The sequence below is a fragment of the Emydura macquarii genome, unplaced genomic scaffold (assembly GCF_026122565.2).
Source record: "Emydura macquarii macquarii isolate MOO-44397 ecotype Brisbane River unplaced genomic scaffold, CSIRO-AGI_Emac_v2 contig_320, whole genome shotgun sequence".
Classification (NCBI taxonomy): Eukaryota; Metazoa; Chordata; order Testudines; family Chelidae; genus Emydura; species Emydura macquarii.
In genome coordinates this window covers 2,142,209-2,161,609 of record NW_027130457.1, presented here as the reverse complement: position 1 = coordinate 2,161,609, position 19,401 = coordinate 2,142,209, and the positions used below count along the sequence as shown (strand labels likewise).

Below are 19,401 nucleotides of genomic sequence, written 5' to 3'. Positions count from 1 at the left end.
AGAGGCCTGTCCCTCCATGCCAGGTGCACCGTGATAGCGAGACGGACACAGTATTGCACTCATGCCCAGCTCTGGCCCCAGCACAGGTGTTGGGCAAGCAGGCTCATCCTGGTAGGATCCAAGTGTGGACCGGCTTAGTGTGTTGGGATCCAGGTGTGGGGTGATAGTGTTCTCTGTGGAGCAATCTGGATGCTGGTGGGGCGGTGGGAGGGTCAAGGTGTAGGGGGAATGGGACTTTGTGCGGGGGGGGCTCCAGGTCATGGTGCTTGCGGCTCAGCAGGGAGGGTCTGGGTGTGTGGTGGAACAAGTAGCTGGATTCCAGTGCAGAGTAGGAGCCCCTGGCCGAGGTGTACCCAGCCCTGCCCCTCCCCAATTCCAGGCTTACCACAATAGCGAATGAGAGGGACAGTCACACACACACACACAGTCCCATCCCCTAGGCAGTGATTTACATTTCCACCCGGCTGCTCCTAATGCCTGAACCATACATGCCTGCTCGGGACCACTTCACAGGAGGGGCACATGAATCAATTATTCTGAGAAAGTGTAAAATCTGGGGGGACGTTTATTCTGCGCTTGCGCAGTGGTGCAGAATTTCCCCAGGAATAGCGATAGCACCATTGGCAAGAGAGTGGGAATGGGGGAATAGATGTTTATTTCAAATTGCAAATGCCTAAACATGTCTGCCACTTTTATAGTGCCTGTGAACCCAATAAATGAGAAACACTGGGATTGGACATAACAACTCACAACCACTGCTCTTGGCTGTAGAGTAATAGGTCCCACTCATGTTCAACTAATTTCACGTGGTCAAGGAAATAAAAAAAGTTTTTCTTCATTTAATAAACAATTGGAATCTTTGCTTTCATCAGTACTATCTCGACTCCAGTTTGCACTTTAGACAACTGAAATTTCATCACCATTCCCCTTTAATGTGTGGTGTCAATGCCATGTCTCAGGGAGACAGGCTTCCTCCATTTGAGAGTCCATTTTGACCCCAAATGCATTAACCTGGCCTGCCTGCATTTCTTCCTTTGCTGTCATATAAGATGTACTCCACGTGAAATAAGGAACATTGACCTTGAAAGGAAAGGGAAGAAAAAAAAAAAAAAACATTCAGCAGCCCAGACCGAGATCTAGGCTCTGTCAAAATGATTTCTTACTCCATTTTACTGAAGCAGTGCTATGCTTTATCACTTCTGAGTTCATGTCTTACAGCTGAGGCAGCCCACTCGAATTGGTAAGTTGTTTAGTTAAAGTATACATGTGCTATTCACATTGTCAGTATGATTTAAAAGGAAAGAGGCATTTTGCAGGTGAAATACGGCTGCAACAGTCATAGGAAGCTGGAACCCAAAACATTAAAACATATATAATTAATTGCTGTGTGCCTCACTATGCTTTTTTTCTCCATTTATGGGCAGTTTACAGTTAGACTCATGGTTTGAGGTGCTGGTGGTCAGCGGGGAAGGTACTGGCTTCAGATCATTTGGGAACTTTCACTGAAGTCTTTCATACAGATGAAAGCAAAACGGGTCTAGTAATCTTAGCTACGTTTGATGAACTGCCATCTGCATCATTAAATCACCACATATATATACACTACAGCATAACTTGCAGCAGTGCTGAAGTTGACTTCTCAGTATAAAGTGTATAGTTGCTAGACACTTCAAAACAAAACAAAAACAAAACAAAACTGGATGTTAAAAGGTGTTTTACAAGTCACTGACGTTCTTAGTTTTCAGCCATGGACGTTTACACTTCATTACGCTTTGCTCAGAAGCGGTTACATTTATTTGTATATATTTTACAGAGGAGGTCTGGGATGCTTAACTTCTGCAAAACAGGCAAAGTATGGCTTTTATATGGAAGTATCAGTGGCAGTAATATTGCAGAGTAATTCTCCTGAAGTAGAAATATCCCTATTAAAGTGCAAGACATAATTGAGGAGGGGGATTTGCTCAAATGGCAGAGAAATCAAAAGCCTTCTTATTGTGATTTGCAAATAAGGAAACCCAGATCTGGAATGCTAGAAGTGCTCCCCTAACTCTATTTTAATTTTATCTTAATGTAATTGAAAAATCTGTGGAGCCAGCATTGAAAGCTGTGCTCATTTTTTATTACTTTATAGTAAAGCACCGAATAGTCTATGCATTTCATGTAAATTAACAACATTATCAAACTACAATGAATCTAAACACTCCTCCATCTGTACATTCTGAAACGTGAATAAATAAAAACTTGAAAGTAATGCAAATGAAGGTGCTGACAAAAGATCTGTACAAATTCAGAACTAGGTCAAAAGTGAATGCATTAGTGTTCAATATAATTCCATCCTAGATTTTAATGTTCTCTTTCTCCTTTTGTTCTTGCTGTCAATTGATTACCTTTCAGTAAAGTTTACATGCTATCATTAAATGTTAATAATGCATAAATATTAAGCACATCATTGTAAACTTAGCAACACTATTAATATCCTCAATCTTGGTAGGCAATATTAGAAGTTACCAAGATCAGTATCAATTGTCAGAATCGTAAAAGCCCTGTCATTCTGAAATTGATAGCTATAAACAATAGATATGGTGCGATTCATAATTAATACATTCATCTCTTTCTCTACGGGATTGTAGAGAATGAAGAAAGCAGTGTTAGAAAATCATAAATAATTCCACTTAAAATACTTTGTTTTGTTTTTATAGGATACCCACTTTTAAATCTTTCACTATTTTCCACCCTTTTATCTGTCTATCTATGGCATTTCTAAAGTGTCTGTCACCACCTTAGTACCTTGACATATTCTGCTATGCAGTTTGTTCAACAAAAAGCAAAATCAATCTTCTGAAGGGCTGATGGACAGAGATGCCACTGCCAGCTTCTCCAGCACAGATTTTTTTTGTCAGGCAGGGCATTGTTAGAGAAGCAGGCAAAGACTTAAATATGCATTGCTGCTCTAGATATTCAATCCCACTAGGTGACAACTGGTAGTTAAAGCATACATGTGCAATAAGCTTTACATCCCCCCAAGTGTGCTAAATCATTGTGTTGGCTCAAATTTGTTTTTTAAGAGCTTTGCTGACTTCACAGCTGGTGAGTTGACACTTTCCATCACTCCACCACTTGGCAACAGATGCCTCTCACGTATGCACAGATGCTGAGTATCCATCCAACCCTAACATTAGCCTTGTGTTCTGAACTAATTGGGCCAACACAGTTGTAATTAAGATTTGAATAATTAGAAAACTAACATGATTACTTTCACAATTAATCCTCATATTGTATCATTATACTCTTTTTCTAGATTATGGTTATTGATCCCTTCTTATTTCTATGTGATCTGTATCCTCATCAGCCTTCTAACCAATGGAGTATTAATTCTTTTGAAGATGATAATTATTATAAAATGTTTTTAAAGGGGATTGGTGGATGGCAATCTTACAGTGGTACAATATGCACTTTTGATTGAGTTTGTCCTCCAATCAGTTTGCCTGTTGTATGGATTGTCCCTGAACAATTTCATAGAAAGAAAAAAATCAAACAGAGTGAAAAGTCTAATACACAGAATTTCAATGCATATGTGTGCATGTTAAAGAGGAAGCTGTTTAACATGGACCAATCAGATAAATCTTGTTTTATCCGTCTGACTTGGTGTCTGTTCTAAGTTGGCGGACAGTGGGGAATTACAACCCAGCAGGGGAAAACAGCAAAGAGGGAAGAGACAGAGTGGAACTACTTGGGAACTCTGTCCCAGTGAAATTATTATTTCAATACTAACAGACAATAGCAGGCAGTCTTATTTTGGAGGACAGATTGGTGAAGGTAGTAAGTGATGTAAGGGATACCTATACAGAACTGAATGAAGTGATGAAAATGTCCATCCAATACATGAGAGGTGTAGATGCTCATCCAGACCTCTCATGCTTTGGATGATGAATGTATATGAACGAACCCTTAAGGTTCATCAGTCACTCATATACATGATTTGTGCATGCGCGTGCATGCATGTGCCAAATCTTTGTCTGAAATGCATTTCTAAACATATCCTCAGTGCCCAGATAAGCTCCTGAACTCAGATATTTGCATCTGAAAATATCAAATCCACAGCAGTTGAGCTGTTTTAAGCTTTTAATGTTTATTATGATGTTTTATAACTGCAGCAGATAGTTTCTGATTGCTAATGTATGTTTGTGGTTTCTAATGCATGTTTCTGGCAAGTGTAGGATTTTATTTTAAAACTTTCTTCTGGCTATGTAAGAAAATTATGCTGCATTTATATAAGAGATACATAATTCACACAATCTATACACTGGTTTTACAAAGCACAGAGCAACAGAATAATGTTGTGTGATATGTGCTCTTTCTGATGGCTGACTTTGGGACTCCAGCTCTTTGATTGCCTGTCACGATATAAAAATAAAACGCGAGTCCTGTAGCACATTAAAGACTAACACATTTCTGTGGGCGTAAGCTTTCGTGGGCTGCAACCCACAAAAGCTTATGCCCACAGAAATGTGTTAGTCTTTAAGGTGCTACAGGACTCTCACTGTTCTTGCTGTATACAGACCAACACGGCTACCCCTCTGGAACGTGTTACGACATAGGAAGTCTGGTCTTTTTGAATTAAGCAGTGATTAGTCCTTAAGGTGTGGGCAGGTACAGACACTTCATCCATTGTATAATCCCTCCCCTGGGGTTCAAATTGAATTTAATGGCAGTTTTGTTTGAATAAAGACTACAATATCAGGCCCTAACAGTGTTAGGTGGTTGTCTGCTGTTTCTTGCACCAGTTCAGAACTTGGCACTCAACATCTCTCAAGAAGTATTAAGAAGCCTTCCAGACTGGACTCCATGTGAAGATCCCTTTAGCAATATAGACCTAAAGAAACCCTGGGTGAAATTCTGGTATCATTGAAGTCACCCTTTTTTTTACAACTTCTATTACCATGGTACAATATATTCTATCAAATTATTTTAAAAATACCTGGACTTACAGAATAAAAATTTACTGAAATGTTATATATACATATAACTGTTTATTTCTAATGGTTTAACCTCAACATTAACTTAAGATGGAAAAATAAAGGAAAATAGCATATATCATCTGCAACTGAGAATGTCTTCAAGAATTCTCTTCCCACCCATCCCTCTTGAAAATGTCAAGGTAAAGAGACCATTTTTAAAATGATGCATGTAAGCCAGGCCATTCCAACAGTCTAAAAAATATGTTGTTTGCTTAGACACATTAACATGGAGTAATATAGGAATATTTTATCAGAGACTGCAGGGCAATAAAAATAGCTGAGGGCAGGTCAAAAGACAGTGCAGGAATTCCTAAGAAACAGAAACTACTCACAATTTTAAATATTCCCCATGAAAACCATGCAACATTTTTACTTGTTTTCCTCTATTTATGAATCTTCCCTTTCATCTCTCCCACTAATGGAGCATACATAGGCGTGAAAGGATTGATGTTGGTAAACATAAGATTTTACCACCCACCCAATATTTCCATCAATAATAATAAATTTACAGATAGGCAAAATAAGAAAATGCTGCTTGAGCATTTACTAACATTTGATACAAGTATATTTACTTTGTGTATTTTGACATCTGATTTTGACAATTTGTGTTTTAACAGTTACAAAGCTTTAACTTTTTGAATCTCAAGATCTATTGTCATTAAAGAAGTATTGTCTCATCCTCTTAGTTGCAGGAAATTATGGGGAGGAGCAGACACTGTGAGAATATAAAATCAATGAAAATCTAAAATGCTTTAAAATAAATATTGACATGATCTGTCAACATTATTTTAAAAAAATAAAAATTGAATTCTATCAAACCTAAGTATACAATATATGATATATAGAGATGGACCCAAAACAAAATCCCAGATCTCAACATCCTTTAACTTTATGGAAATACAGACATGTGGAAATACAGACATATTTTGTAGCTTGAACTTACTCCTAATAATATCATAGTAGAGATTCCAAGAATTCCAAAAATGATGTAAAAAAAAATAAGTACGGTAAACTTTTTCCTACAAAAATGGAACAACATTTTAAGAAAAAATGCTACTTTGGCTAAAGAAAACCTTAGCAGTGTCAGGCATGGACTGGCTCAAGATGTTTGGGATTCTGAAAACATCGTAGTATATGTGGTAAATGACTTGTGATTTTTGCTTGGCCAAAAAATGACATGGCATCATTCGAGACATGGTATCACATGAACCACTAGAGATTATAAACTAATACTACGGGAACACATATTGATCCAGGGATGGCTGTTACTGCTCCCCAACTAAAGCTCCTTTAGCTCAAGTGGTTGGGTTTTTTTCTTTGGTGCTCTAAGTCCCAAACAGAGCTGTACAATTAACTAATTTTTCTGGGGGGAAAAAAAAAAGCACCCAGCTTTAGTCCTTGGTTCAGTCGCAGCTGCTGACCCAACCAATGGGATTATGAAGCTATATGCCTTTCGACAAGTGGGAATCTCACTTGATTAATGATAATTGTTCCTAGTCTTGGTAGTTTGTGACATATCAGATTTCAAAATCACATTGTTATTACATTGAAGTCCTTTTGCTCCCACTTATTTTCCAACTTGATTTTAACAGCCTGTACCTTCAAAGCTGTTACAGCTGGAACGAATGCTGAATACTCATGGAAAGCTTTCAAGAAGCATAAAGCTTTAATATCCAACTCTAGGAGTTTGTAAAAATATTGGCTGCTAAAGTAATGTTGGAATTGAAATGTGAGGAGAAAGCAACATAGTAATTAGAATTATCTTATTTTAATTAACGAGTGGATACCGATCTATTTTTTTTGCCCCAATATTTTTTTATTTTTCAATAGCAATTATTTGAAACCTGAGTAATTTCACAAACAAAATTAAATATATGGTAATGTTTGCTCCAAGGTCCTGCAATTTCCTCCTGCTTCAAAGTCTAGGAAGCTGTTTAAATCCTGTGCTCCTTCTATCATCATACAAATGTATTCAAGCTGAAGTATAGCTAAAGGACTGGGTCCTTTATCTCAAGCTATAGAAGCTCATGTTTTTAGCTGTGGCAGTACCCCGTTCAATAACTGCTGTTGAACAATTTGGTGGTCATCACACAATTACATTAAAAAGAGCTGAGAGGGATGTCTCTTGGGGTGAGAATGCATCATTTCTACATAGTCACGTTGACGGGGATATACATAGGAATGTAAAAAGCTGAGGAAGGGAAAAAGTTCTCCTTATCCCCATCAATGGTTCTACCAATATGCTATAGCTGGTCAACAAAGTAGAGAAAATATTGGGTGGTGGTGGAAATAATGTCATCCACTGAACCCTAGGTGGAGATGTTGCAGCACTTCTTGAATGCACAAACAGGAATTGCTTGTGATGTCATGATATTAACAGCATGGGAGTCAAACAGCCTCTCAGACTTTACCAGGAGAAGGAGCCAGCCAAGGGATAAATATTCACTTTTCATTCAGTTTTATGCAACAATTGAAGTTCTGAATAATTATATTTAATGACAACAAACCAATTGGTCTAAAATAACCCAATAAATGAGAAGGGGGAGTTACACTTTAAGATATAAGGCTCTGTGCCATCCCACTGGCAGAGGAACAATATGACAGATCACTGAAAATTATTTCAGCACCAGTAAACTCCTCTAAATATTGGACCTGGGCCAATGACCAGATTGAGGATAGCTCAAAGGAGTCCCAGTAGCAGCACCCCGTAAGTAGCAACATCACTCAACTTGGCGCAGCAGACTCATCTCTCAGTACCATCCACCCAGCATATAAGGTGGGTTTCCGCCTGCAATAGTGCTGGGGACAAGCAGGGTAGCTGGTGGGTGCACCAGGGAGGAGGCACTTTCATAACATAGAATAGCATCCTGGTTTATAACCCACCATCCCACCCTAGCCAGAAGCATACACTAGCAATGAAAAGCTATCTGCTGCAGTTATAAAATATCATTTTAAAGGTTAAAAGGAAAGTAGCTCACTTCATGTTGATATGTTTAGATACAAATATGTGAATCTCAGGAGCTTTAAGTCTCTGTGGATATTGAATTTATCTACATAGCTAGGTTTTTCATATTCTATTCACCATATTATAACGCCTTGGATTAAGGGCCTGATCCATTTACTACTGAAGACAATAGGACTCTTTACATTGATTTCAGTGAGAGTTTTATTGCATCTTAACTTGGGTTTGATTGATACCAAAGGATTTTTTGCCTCTATGATAGAGAATGGAACCTTTTAACTGCCGTCTTCTGCTAGCAAGATTTTTTTTAGGTTTCATCTGCTACCTGAAGGTTCTCTTTAGGAACATGACATTTCTAGGCAAGAATATCAAACATACTTGGTAACTTCTTTCAACTTCTTGTTGGTGGACACAAAATGTATTTTCATGAAATGGACAGATCCCTTTTTGCTTGAGTGTGAGCTCTGGATAGCAACCATACTGCCGTATGGTTCCTTCTATATCACATTTCACAGAAGAGAATATATTATGACAACAGGGTATCACTAAATCTTACACCCACTGTTATCAAAGAACATTTTAATTCTTTGGACAGTTTGAGAAGTTTTAGTATTTAAACTAGTCAATCCAACTTGTGTACACAAACACACACACACAAACACCAACCCCCCCCCCCCCCCCCAAAGCATAAAATATTGATGTATCAAAGGGTTGTTTTGCATTTATTTCCTTTTCTGTATTTCTGCTTTAGTACACTTCAGGTTTTATTATTATAATTTCTTGTTATCTTCTAAGACATAGATCTCTGTTTATTTATTAATCTATTTTACAACTGCTTATCTTTGCATCTGTAATCCTGGTCCTTGTCAGGATAAAAATAACTATATGACTCTGAACTTGTCTTTTTAAATAAATTATATATTTTTAAAGAAAATAATATAGTGAAAAAGCATGATGTCTAATTAGACTTCTGAAAGGACACAGACTCCTAGAACAATAAACCTCCTTACTTCCCCCCTTGTGATAAGAGATATTTCTCTATTATCTTTGTATTATGTTTCGTCTTCGATCCTAGTCACATCATTTATCTTAATGTTATGATTCTCTCTGCTTTTTCAAATGTTTGCCTCCAGGGGTACTGAAGCTACTAAAATACATTACATTTGGTGGATCTGCATTAAAAATCACTTGTTTCTCCTGACAAACAATTTAAAACATCACATTTGTGCCTTGCAAATTGAGCTTTTTAAATATCTATATCGAGAGACCTAGAGCCATCTGACCCAAGTTTCTCTTTCTGCAAAGTTTGCAATTTCCACTTGAGGATATTATTGTTAAATATCTGTGATGGAGATACTTTCAAAAATGTTATTTACTTTTTATTGATTCTTAAAACATGCCATAAGAGAAAATATATAAGAACAATTCATAAAAAAGACAACTTAATTATGGATTTATCAGAGATAATGGTATAATTATTTCTCAAATGCATATATAATGAAAAAGGAAAATGTATGGTGAATGATTCTTTGGACTTGCAATTAACTTAGCCCTTTCTCTACTATAGCATCTGTCCCAATAAAATGTTGATGATTAAAAATAGGTGCCTGGTAAAGAGGGGAAAAACAATGGTACTCAGTTACTGGGATGATGATGGCCATATAAGGACCTAGATAGATAGGATAGACATAAAATTTATGTTGTACCTTGTATACCATGTGCGACCCTGCACTGAAACTGAAGTTAGCTACACAGGATCAGTTCTATCTGTTACTTTTCAAAGAGTAAGATTTACATTAAAATTAATTTGTTATGTCTTGGATCTTAGTTTAAATTATAATATACTACTAGCAAACTGAGCATGATGACCCAGTTTTAACCCCCCTTCCGCCCCTCAATGCCAACAGATTTTTGTATTCAAGAAAAAATCAAGCACACTGAATTTAATCATCTAGTTGCGTCTGGTAAACGGTAATCCCAGCTAATACACATGGAAATCTAATCCTGAAAAACTCTGAACACCTGCAAAGCCCTCTGAAACCAGTGGGAGTTCTGGGCATTTGGCAACCCCTCCCCCCCCCCCCCAAGGATACGTTAGCCCAACAGAGAATTTCTGAAAGATGCTAAAAGTGCATGAATTTCTGATTTAAAATATGTATGCTCATTGATCACAAATAGGGAAAAAAAATGTCACACAGTTATTACAGAGAAAAGTGAGTTGATTAAAATAGGTGACCTTTAGAAAGCATTTGCAAAAAATGTCTACTGTTTGTTAGAAGATAGCGCGAGAGGGAATTCAAGACTGGGTTCAATTGAATAGTTTAAATAACAAGCTTAGAAAATTGTGGGAAGAGCGGGGGGGTTGTTTTTGTTTCTTTACAGGAAAAAAATATTTCTTTGGAGTATTTTCTAAGTCTTTTTTTTAAAACTTAGCCTATTAAAATGTTCAGCTGGGTGGCCTGATGGCTATGCATTATTCTGTCACACAGGACACCTCATTTGAACTCAACCTAAGGTTGTTCACTTTATGGGCTGGTGGAACTCAGATGTGTCATTGACTTGACACACCACGTGGGCTCTCAGGGTTAGAGAGAGTGACAGGTAATTGCTATATCAGTGCAGTGTGTGATGGCTAAGTCGAAGTGGCACTAGTGGTGGTATTGAAAGCTCACCCATTCTGTAAATTGGATAAAGGGCACCACAACGTTCTAGAAGAAAGAAGTGAAGTTATGTAAGAAAATGGGGGTCCCTCAAATCACAGTGCAAGATTCTTCATGCCAAATCTGTACAGATGAGTGCTGGAGACCAAGATGGAAAAGTTTACCTGGGATGACTGAACACAGAGAAAGTGTATTAAGTTAGTTATATATAGCTTCAGAAAACCTTTAACTTGCAGACATGCAGACACAGATGAGTTACTATAAAAGATCAACACATCTTTTCTGACATTAACCATATAAGATTTTAGTTAGCATGTTTAGTTAACTGCATCTCCTACCCCTTGCCCCAATTCTTCCACTCCCCCACCTTTTGTACCTATCGACTCTTCAAGGTAGCACCCAGTTTCAAAGGCAGAAGGGCCAAAATACTGTAAGAAAAACTATTCTCATGAAAAACCCTGCCCAATTTTGTAGGCCTAGTAGGTTTAACTAAGCATCCAACTTCAGGGTGGGAATCTGAAACAAAGCTGAACTTTTTGATACATGCCTATTGTTAGTCAGTACAATGATGAGGGTCCAGTTAAAGGCACAGGGTCTGCTTCCGACCATAAAAGTAATTCAGAAATAATTCCAGTGAAGTCAATAGACTTGCACTGAGGTAACGCCACATTGAAAAGGTCCATTATCTGTTCTAGAGCACACACGTTTTAACAAACAAAGGAGTAAGAAATGTTATTTTCCAAAAAGTTCTTGTTGGATTTACCAAGTTAGTTAAAGATTTAAAATTAGATTTATTGTAACTAAGTAGTAAAAGTACTGAACATTTTTCGTAGCATTTTAGTTATAACTGCAATAACCATTAGCAAGCACAACATTCACATTTTCTTTTGAAAGGCTATGAAAAGGCTTTTAGCTTTTGCTAGATAATGAGTACCCCAGTTAAATGACTGAAATGCTGCTTTAAATGAAAGAGCTTTTCCAACAAGCTTGTTGAAAATATAATCTATAAAATGTTTTGGTCATAAAAATCCTTAATGTGCATAATAAATTAAAGAATTACATTCAGGCTATTCAGACCAATGGAAATCCAGTCAAAAGTATTAGTTCTTATCCTCCCTCCACTCCAGTTACTACAATTATTCTTAGAACACCATTATTAAATTGTACTACTTGATACATGCATTCCATTCACCCATTTTTTGTTTGTTTGTTTTATTCTCTAAAATGAGAAAAGTGAAACTTGTGACCAAGCCATTTTTTAGATCACATCCTGGAACACAGATACAGAACGAAATACAAAATAGATATACGAAAGACTAATATGCACAAACAGAATCAGTATATCTGAAGATAGAAATGCCAAGTTGATTATTCTTAGCAAATGCACCCTGTGGTCTCGATACAGGCTCTTAACAGTTACTCAAACTACCATTTCAAGCACACACAGAAGCCTTGTACACTTTAAAATAAATGAAACCAAGGACCTGGATAACTCAAGGCATACAAAACACAGGTCACTGGTTCAAACTGAGCACAGGCAGGTAGAGATTAAAAAAAAGTCTATGGTCCAATGTCAATACAGTGGCCTTTGTGAAAGGAGTCAGTGTCTCAGACAAGTTTTTGGTGGAAAGCTGTCCACCTCACTAATACTACAACTAAGACTGGCATTTTCTGGCAGTTTTGGAAGAATGACCAAGAAATGAATGATCACAGATTCTCAATGACCTGATCTGTGAGGGGAGGGGAAGATTTCAGTCTCTAGAGCTACTTTCATGAGTGAGTGATTAAATAAATAAGTAAATAAATATAATAAAATACTATATATCAAGAATCACCTATTATCGTATCGTCAGTATGTTTGGTGTGTTGGGCATAGTGGTAACATTATTAGTGATTTAATCAGTTTGTGATCAGTCGTAAATCCACTCTAACACAGAGAACAAAAACCTGGTGCCAGGTTCCCTTTAATTCAATATTTTTTACAACCTTCTTCAGAGGATCTACCACTTAGTATATTAACTCTTGATTTGAAGGACTCAGTCCCGTGAGATTCTGAGCACTCCCTGAAAGGTGCTAGGCAGTCTTCACACTGAATGAAGTTAACGTGAGCTGAGAGCATCTAGTACATCAGATCACAAACCAGCATCTTTCATGATCATGCCCACAAGCAACATTATCAGAGTAATGGTGAGCACGTCTTGTTAGTTCCAATATATATAATTTTTGGAGGGTTTCTTTTTCATGGAGAGGACACTAACAGGGCAGTGGTGGGCAAGTAGAATAGTAAGGAAGAGGTGTATTTGAAGAAGCAAAGGAGTGGATGAGAGGACGGATAGGAGGGAATGGGGGACAGATAGCGCAGAAAAATATAAGATATGGAGGAAAGGGAAAGAAAGGAGGGAAAGATGGGATCCTCTGAGTGGAAGGATGAGAAGGAATATGGTCAGCAGGGAGAAAAGGTGCTATATCCAAGGGAATTTTGGTAGCCATAGAAAGACAGGAATACACATCCAGGAAACAGAACACGAAAGTGACATGAGTTCAGTTTCAAATGTTTCAGTGACAGCAGGAGGCTGCTAGGCATATGAAGCCCTGCTGGTGCTGGTGATGCTGCTCCTGTAAAGAGTTCTAGAGGTTTGGAGTTTCAAAGCTGCCCTTAGAACTTCTCTCTCATTAGTCCTGAGCCTTTACATGGGCTGAGGACAGGGAAGCTGCTGGAACTCAGTGCCCCATAGCATCTCCAACACTGTCCTAGTTCTCCTTTATTTTTTATATATTTTTGCCCTTTTCCTTTTTCCTCCACTGGCATGTAAGTGTTAACTTTAGCCATCAACAAAAATTTACTTTTCTTCACATTATCATGACACTGTGATCAGAACTGTGCCTTACTGATCTACAATGGGTACTGTTATGTCTGCCTGTAGATAGATCTAATTCTTTTTACCTCTGTGTTATTTTAACCTCACTGCCTGTCAAGCTTCTTTTAAAGAAGCCCCACATATGAAAATGTTAGTATCAAATACTAATTTCAATTGAGATAGGCCAGATAGCAAACTCTCTTGTCTGTCAGTAGTAATGAGAGTCGGCTTGAGGCAAAGATTTGAACACTGGCCTCATTCAAAGACCTAGAAAGAACTGAAATAGAACTGAAACCTGTATACAACACTTAAAGTTACTTGCTATGGTCTTATGGTTAAAACAAAGGCCCCAAAGGCAGGAGATCTATTCCCAGCTCCGCCACTGGCTTCCTGCATGAGCACATCACACAACAGACTTGTGCCTCAGTTTCCCTAGGTAGTGTGTTTAATAGGAATACCACCTCTCTTCTTCATCCCTGATCTGACAATTGAAAGATTAATGCTTATAAAGTGTGTTGAATTCCTCAGATCAACAGCACCATAAAATAATTAGTACTATCTTTTATTTTTTCATAACGTCAAGAAAACTGTGTGGGTGGAACCCGCAAGTGTTTGCAGAAACATCCTTATCAATGATCTCTAGCCAGCATATTAAAAAGTAAGGGCTCTTCATTTAAAAACTGAAGATGCATCTGGATTTTGTTTTTAAATTCTGTAATAATTGAAATATAAACACATATGGCTTTAGAGAGCCACAGACACGATGAAAAGGAAATGTGATGCTTTTCTTTTTATCTATTTCATTGTCTCTGATGGAAATGGAACAAAATCCATCATGTCAAACACTGTTTATAGTTAGCCCTTGTGAAAGAGCAGAAAAGAAGATGTTGCTGTTTGCATGTGACCACACAAATCAGCAGCTGTTTAGGGAATGTTTACTCTCAAAGCTAAGAAACTTTTCTATGTAGAGTAATAGGTTGTTTTCTTTTGATTAAATTTTTGGATTAATAAATACTAATTATGTTCAGAAGCCACTGATTATTCATGAAACAAAGTTAAGTGTGGAGTAGAGCTAAATTTATCTTAACAAATCCCCTCCAGCACTGGTCAAGACAAAGTACCCTCTCTGGGGAGAAGCAGCACATATCTATGTAAATATCTCTTCACTGCTATAAGGATTGAGAAATGGGCCAATGTGACAAAACAAACTAGTTGGCAATGCCTGTATGTACCTCCAAAGCCAACTTCATTCTCAAGAATACAACAGTTACATGGTGACGCCAGTCTTGGATACACTGCTTATGGAAATTAGTATTTTCAAGAATGAGACCATATTGACAGCCAATTAAGATTTTCAGTGCTTTCAGTACATTCCCCCAAACCACAGTTCAGTTTCTCATATGCTTGCATTTATGAAGGATGAATGGAAGAAAGGAAACTTTGCAGCAGTTCCAGCCATGAAAAGCTGATGGCATAAGTGATAAACCTGAAGATTATTGAAATTTTCCTGAACTCCTTTTTTTTTTTTTTTTCCCCTTGGAGTGCGGAGGAGTTAAGACAATCTCTCCAGCAGTGACTAGATATTTAATGTATGACAAAATTCTATTAATATTGACAATATTAGCTGATAAACTATGTGAATACTTGAGGCCCTATACATTTATTAATATTTACAACACAACTGGCTGAAAAACAAAGAAATGTAATCACACTTTTAAAAACTACCTAGGGGATATACATATGAAAGCAAGATATGAAATCAGTTAACTTTTCATTCATCTCACAGGGATTTTCTTTGTATCATAGTAGATTTTTAAATGAATGTGTTATGTTTCTTTGTTTTCTTTTTTTACATGTTTAATACAACAGATCTTACTCTGGGTCTCACTGTGTTACAAAGTTTGGACAGTTTAACCAGCATCTTATTTCTGGCTCCTGACTGCATGGACATTAAGTACAGACTGAGCTGAGACAATTAAATTCAACTCACTTTAGAGACATAAGGCTGGCAGGCTAACAGCAGTCACCGTAAACATCCCTGACTTTTTTTTAATAAGACATTTACTCTTTCAAGACGTCCGCTTTCACCTGTTCTGTCCTTTTCCAATAAACATCTTAATCATCAGTTTATTTATTTCTTTTAACATGGCATGCTGCTTCCATCACCCCATGAAAGATCAGTCTCATATTTTTAGTCAAAACAACTATTCATGTCAGACTACTTTTTCGCTGACAGCTATAGATTTTATTTTCTGGCCGCTCACCTAAGAAACAGCCCTCCTCCCTGGCCCAACTGCTAACCCTGCAACGGAAAATATTCAAAAACATATCAGATACTTAGTATAAATTTCAGACTCCTCGGTGGTCTTGCTAACCTGGGAAGCTGCACACACATTCTCAACTCACATTTGAAATACTCCTTTCCATCTCATTTAAATACCATGGAACTTTGAAGCCTTTAGACCACGAGTTTCCACTTGAGCATGAACAAACCTCTTTAATCAAAATTAAGTTACCTTTGCTTGGCAGACTCCTTTAAATATATTAAGGGCAAAGAAGGAAGAAAGTGTATTTGCCTCTTTTTCTCCCCACCGCTTCTTATTTCTAACCATTTTTGCTATATTCAGAAGACCATCTGATCAGAAATATTTCCAACAGTTCACATGAACCTGTCTAAAAATCTTATTTTCTTTAGACAAGTTCCATTATGGGACACTTATTTCTAAATTAAGCCTTTTACTGACATAACAAACGGACTCACTTACTGCAGTGCAGAATGTCAGTTTACTCAGTTAGAACTTTCAATGCAGAAATTCAGCATGATGCAGTCCCCCAGATAAAGCAGCACTTACCTTAATTGAAATCCTTTCTCTGACAGAGCTGAGGCATCAGTCAAATCAGCAGTGATTTGGGGGCAATCTAAGTTTTCAATCAACACCTTCCAGGTAGCTGCATACTGTACTGCCTTTTTTTGGTTGTGTTGAACTCCTCACTGTCTAAAGGAGAGAGAGAGAAAGATAAGCTGAAATCCTCAGAGGTTCCCAGTGAGTGAAAGAAAGAGTACCAAAGCAATGTTTCTTAACATGAGATTCTCAGCAAACGTGCTCAGGTCTGGAAGATCCTGTAACTGCTGTGATAGGCTCCTGTCATGTCCCGGGAGCCATGGGATGATCATTGACCTGATTAGCACTGAACACTCCCTACATGCAGAGAAAGCACTGAGAGGATTGGTGGGCTGCAAGGGAATTGGGAAAGGCACCAGGGCCACTCGGGAATCTTTTCTCTTCCAGACTAATGGATGTGCTGCAGCTGAGGCTGTAATTTGTGAGGAGGTTATGCACAATGTTAACCATCTAAGGACTTAAACAAATGTGCTTTTGCTTGCTGTTCCTCAAGGTGCATCAGCATTCAACATAAGGTACATCTGAGTAATTAGAGACTGATGTAACCGTTTTGTATTACGAGGCACACTGTATGCAATGTTCTGTAAGCTGAGAGATAAAGTAGATTCATACACTTGCCTATGACTCTCGAGAACAGAGCTCAGTTCCAGCCTAGCATAAATGAAATGATTTTGATGGGCTTGTGTTAGCCTCCAGATGGCAACTGCCTATGTTAAAAAAAAAAAAGCAGGCTAGACAGAGTAAATAATCATATTTGACAGTTTAAATAAAACAGATTAAGAATGCTGAATTATCCTTTCATTACAGAAGGGCCCCTTCAAAGAAGCAAAGTGCAGAAAGGCACATTTCCTTTCACTAGAATAGTATAAGCAGCAAACAAAATATAAAGCAACTAAACATTTAAAGGGCTTGATTTGCTTCCTACAGCTGTATAAATCAGGAAAAAGGCCCACAAACTTTGGTTGGTATTGGTTAAGACAACCTGGTTTAGAGGGAAAGGGAGGTCAGTTGTGCAAAATATATATCTATATATAACATATGGAAGAAAAGGAAGGATGATAGAAATGAATATAAATCAGAAACTGGTAATGATAAAAAATTGATAGGGGAAACTAAGGGAAAGAAAAAGAAATCTATGGCAGCAGAGTAAAGAACAAAAAACAAAAACAAAAAAAACCCACCACCTTTTTAAAGTATATTAGAAACAAAAAGAATCCTAACAATGGAATTGGTCCAATACTAGATGGAAATGGTAGAATTACCAGTAATAATACAGAAAAGACAGAAGTGGTCAATAAATATTTATGTTTTGCATTTGGGGAAAAAAACAGATTATGCAGTCATATCATATGATGGTGATAACACTCGTCATTCCACTAGCATCACAGGAGGATGTTAAAGAGCAGCTACTAAAGTCAGACTTTTAAAATCAGCAGATCCAAATAACTTGCATCCAAGAATTTTAGAAGAGCTGGCTGAGGAGCTCACTGAACCATGAATGCTCTTTTTCAATATGTCTTGAACACTGGGGAAGTTCCAAGAAAGCTAATGCTGTGTCAATATTTTAAAAGGGTAAATGGGATGACCTGAGTAATTATAGCCATGTCAGTCTCACATCAATCCTGGGAAAGATAATGCAATGGCTGACATAGGACTAGATTAATAAAGAATTAAAGAAGGGTAATATAATTAATACCGATCAACATGGGTTTATGGAAATTAGATCCTGTCAAACTAATTTGATATCTTTTTTTGATGAAATTACAAGTTTGTTTGATAAAGGTAATACTGTTGTTGTAATATACTTAAGAGTTCTGTAAGGTATTTGGCTTAGTACTCCACAACATTTTAGCTAAAAAACTAAAACAATATAAAATTAATATGGCATACATTAAATTGATTAAAAGCTGTGTAACTGATATAATTGTAAATGGGTAATCACTACTGAATGGTTGTGTTTTTAGTGGAATCCAACATGGATCAGTTTCTGGCCCCTACATTATTTAACTTTTTTATCAATGACCTGAAAGAGACTATAAAATCATAATTGATTAATTTGCAGGTGACAAAGGAATTGGGGGAATAATGAAGAGGACAGGTCACAGACAGAACAATCAGGACAATACAATTTTTAATACAGCAAAATGTAAATGTATGCAACTAGGAACAATAACTGTAGGCTGTAGCTAAAGGATGGGGGGGGATGCTATTTTGGGAAGTAGTGATTCTGAAAAAGATTTGGGATTGTCCCTAAATCCCTTATGGCAAAAAGGGTTAATGCAATTCTTGGATGCATAAACATGGGGATCTTGAGTTAGAGTAGACAGGTTATTTTGCTGCTTTAATTTTCACTGGTGCAACTGCTGCTGGAATACTGTGTTCAGTTCAAGTGTCCACAGAAGAAGGACGTTGATAAATTTAATACAGTTCAGAGAAGAGCCACAAAAATGATTAAACAATTAGACAACACGCCTTATAGTGATAGACTCAAAGAGCTCAATCTATTTAGCTTAACAGAGAGATGGCTATGGGATGACTTGATTACAGTCTATAAGTACCTGTATGGGGAATAAATATTAAATAATGGGCTCTTCAACTTAGCAAAAGTACAACATGATCTAATGGCTGAAAGTTGAAGCTAGAGAAATTCAGACTGGAAATAAGGCAAATGTTTTTAACAGAGAAGGTAATTAACCATTGGAACAATTTACTGTCTGTCTTGGTGGATTCTCCAGCACTGGCAATTTTAAAATCAAGATCGGATGGAATTATTTTGTGGAAGTTCTGTGGCTTGTGTTATACAGGTGGTCAGAGTAGATGATTACAACAATCTTTTCTGACTTTGGAAATCTATGAATCAGTGAAAGTTTATGGTGGAAAACCATTATAAGGAGAATCAGGCCAATTAGTGTGTTGTCCTTTTCTTATTACACAAAACTCTAATGGTATATTTAATAACACCAATTAAACAAACTAGAATGATGGACAGAAATTACACTG

General features: G+C 37.3%; 1 protein-coding gene across 1 annotated transcript in view; it reads right to left on the bottom strand.

The window, feature by feature from the left end:
• The window catches only part of CDH12 (cadherin 12), a 701,357-nt gene that overhangs the window by 268,864 nt on the left and 413,092 nt on the right, over positions 1-19,401 (bottom strand). The window contains exon 3 of the mRNA XM_067569738.1: positions 16,351-16,494. The gene's annotated coding sequence lies outside the window, so the exon portion shown is untranslated. The remainder of the gene's footprint in view (positions 1-16,350; positions 16,495-19,401) is intronic.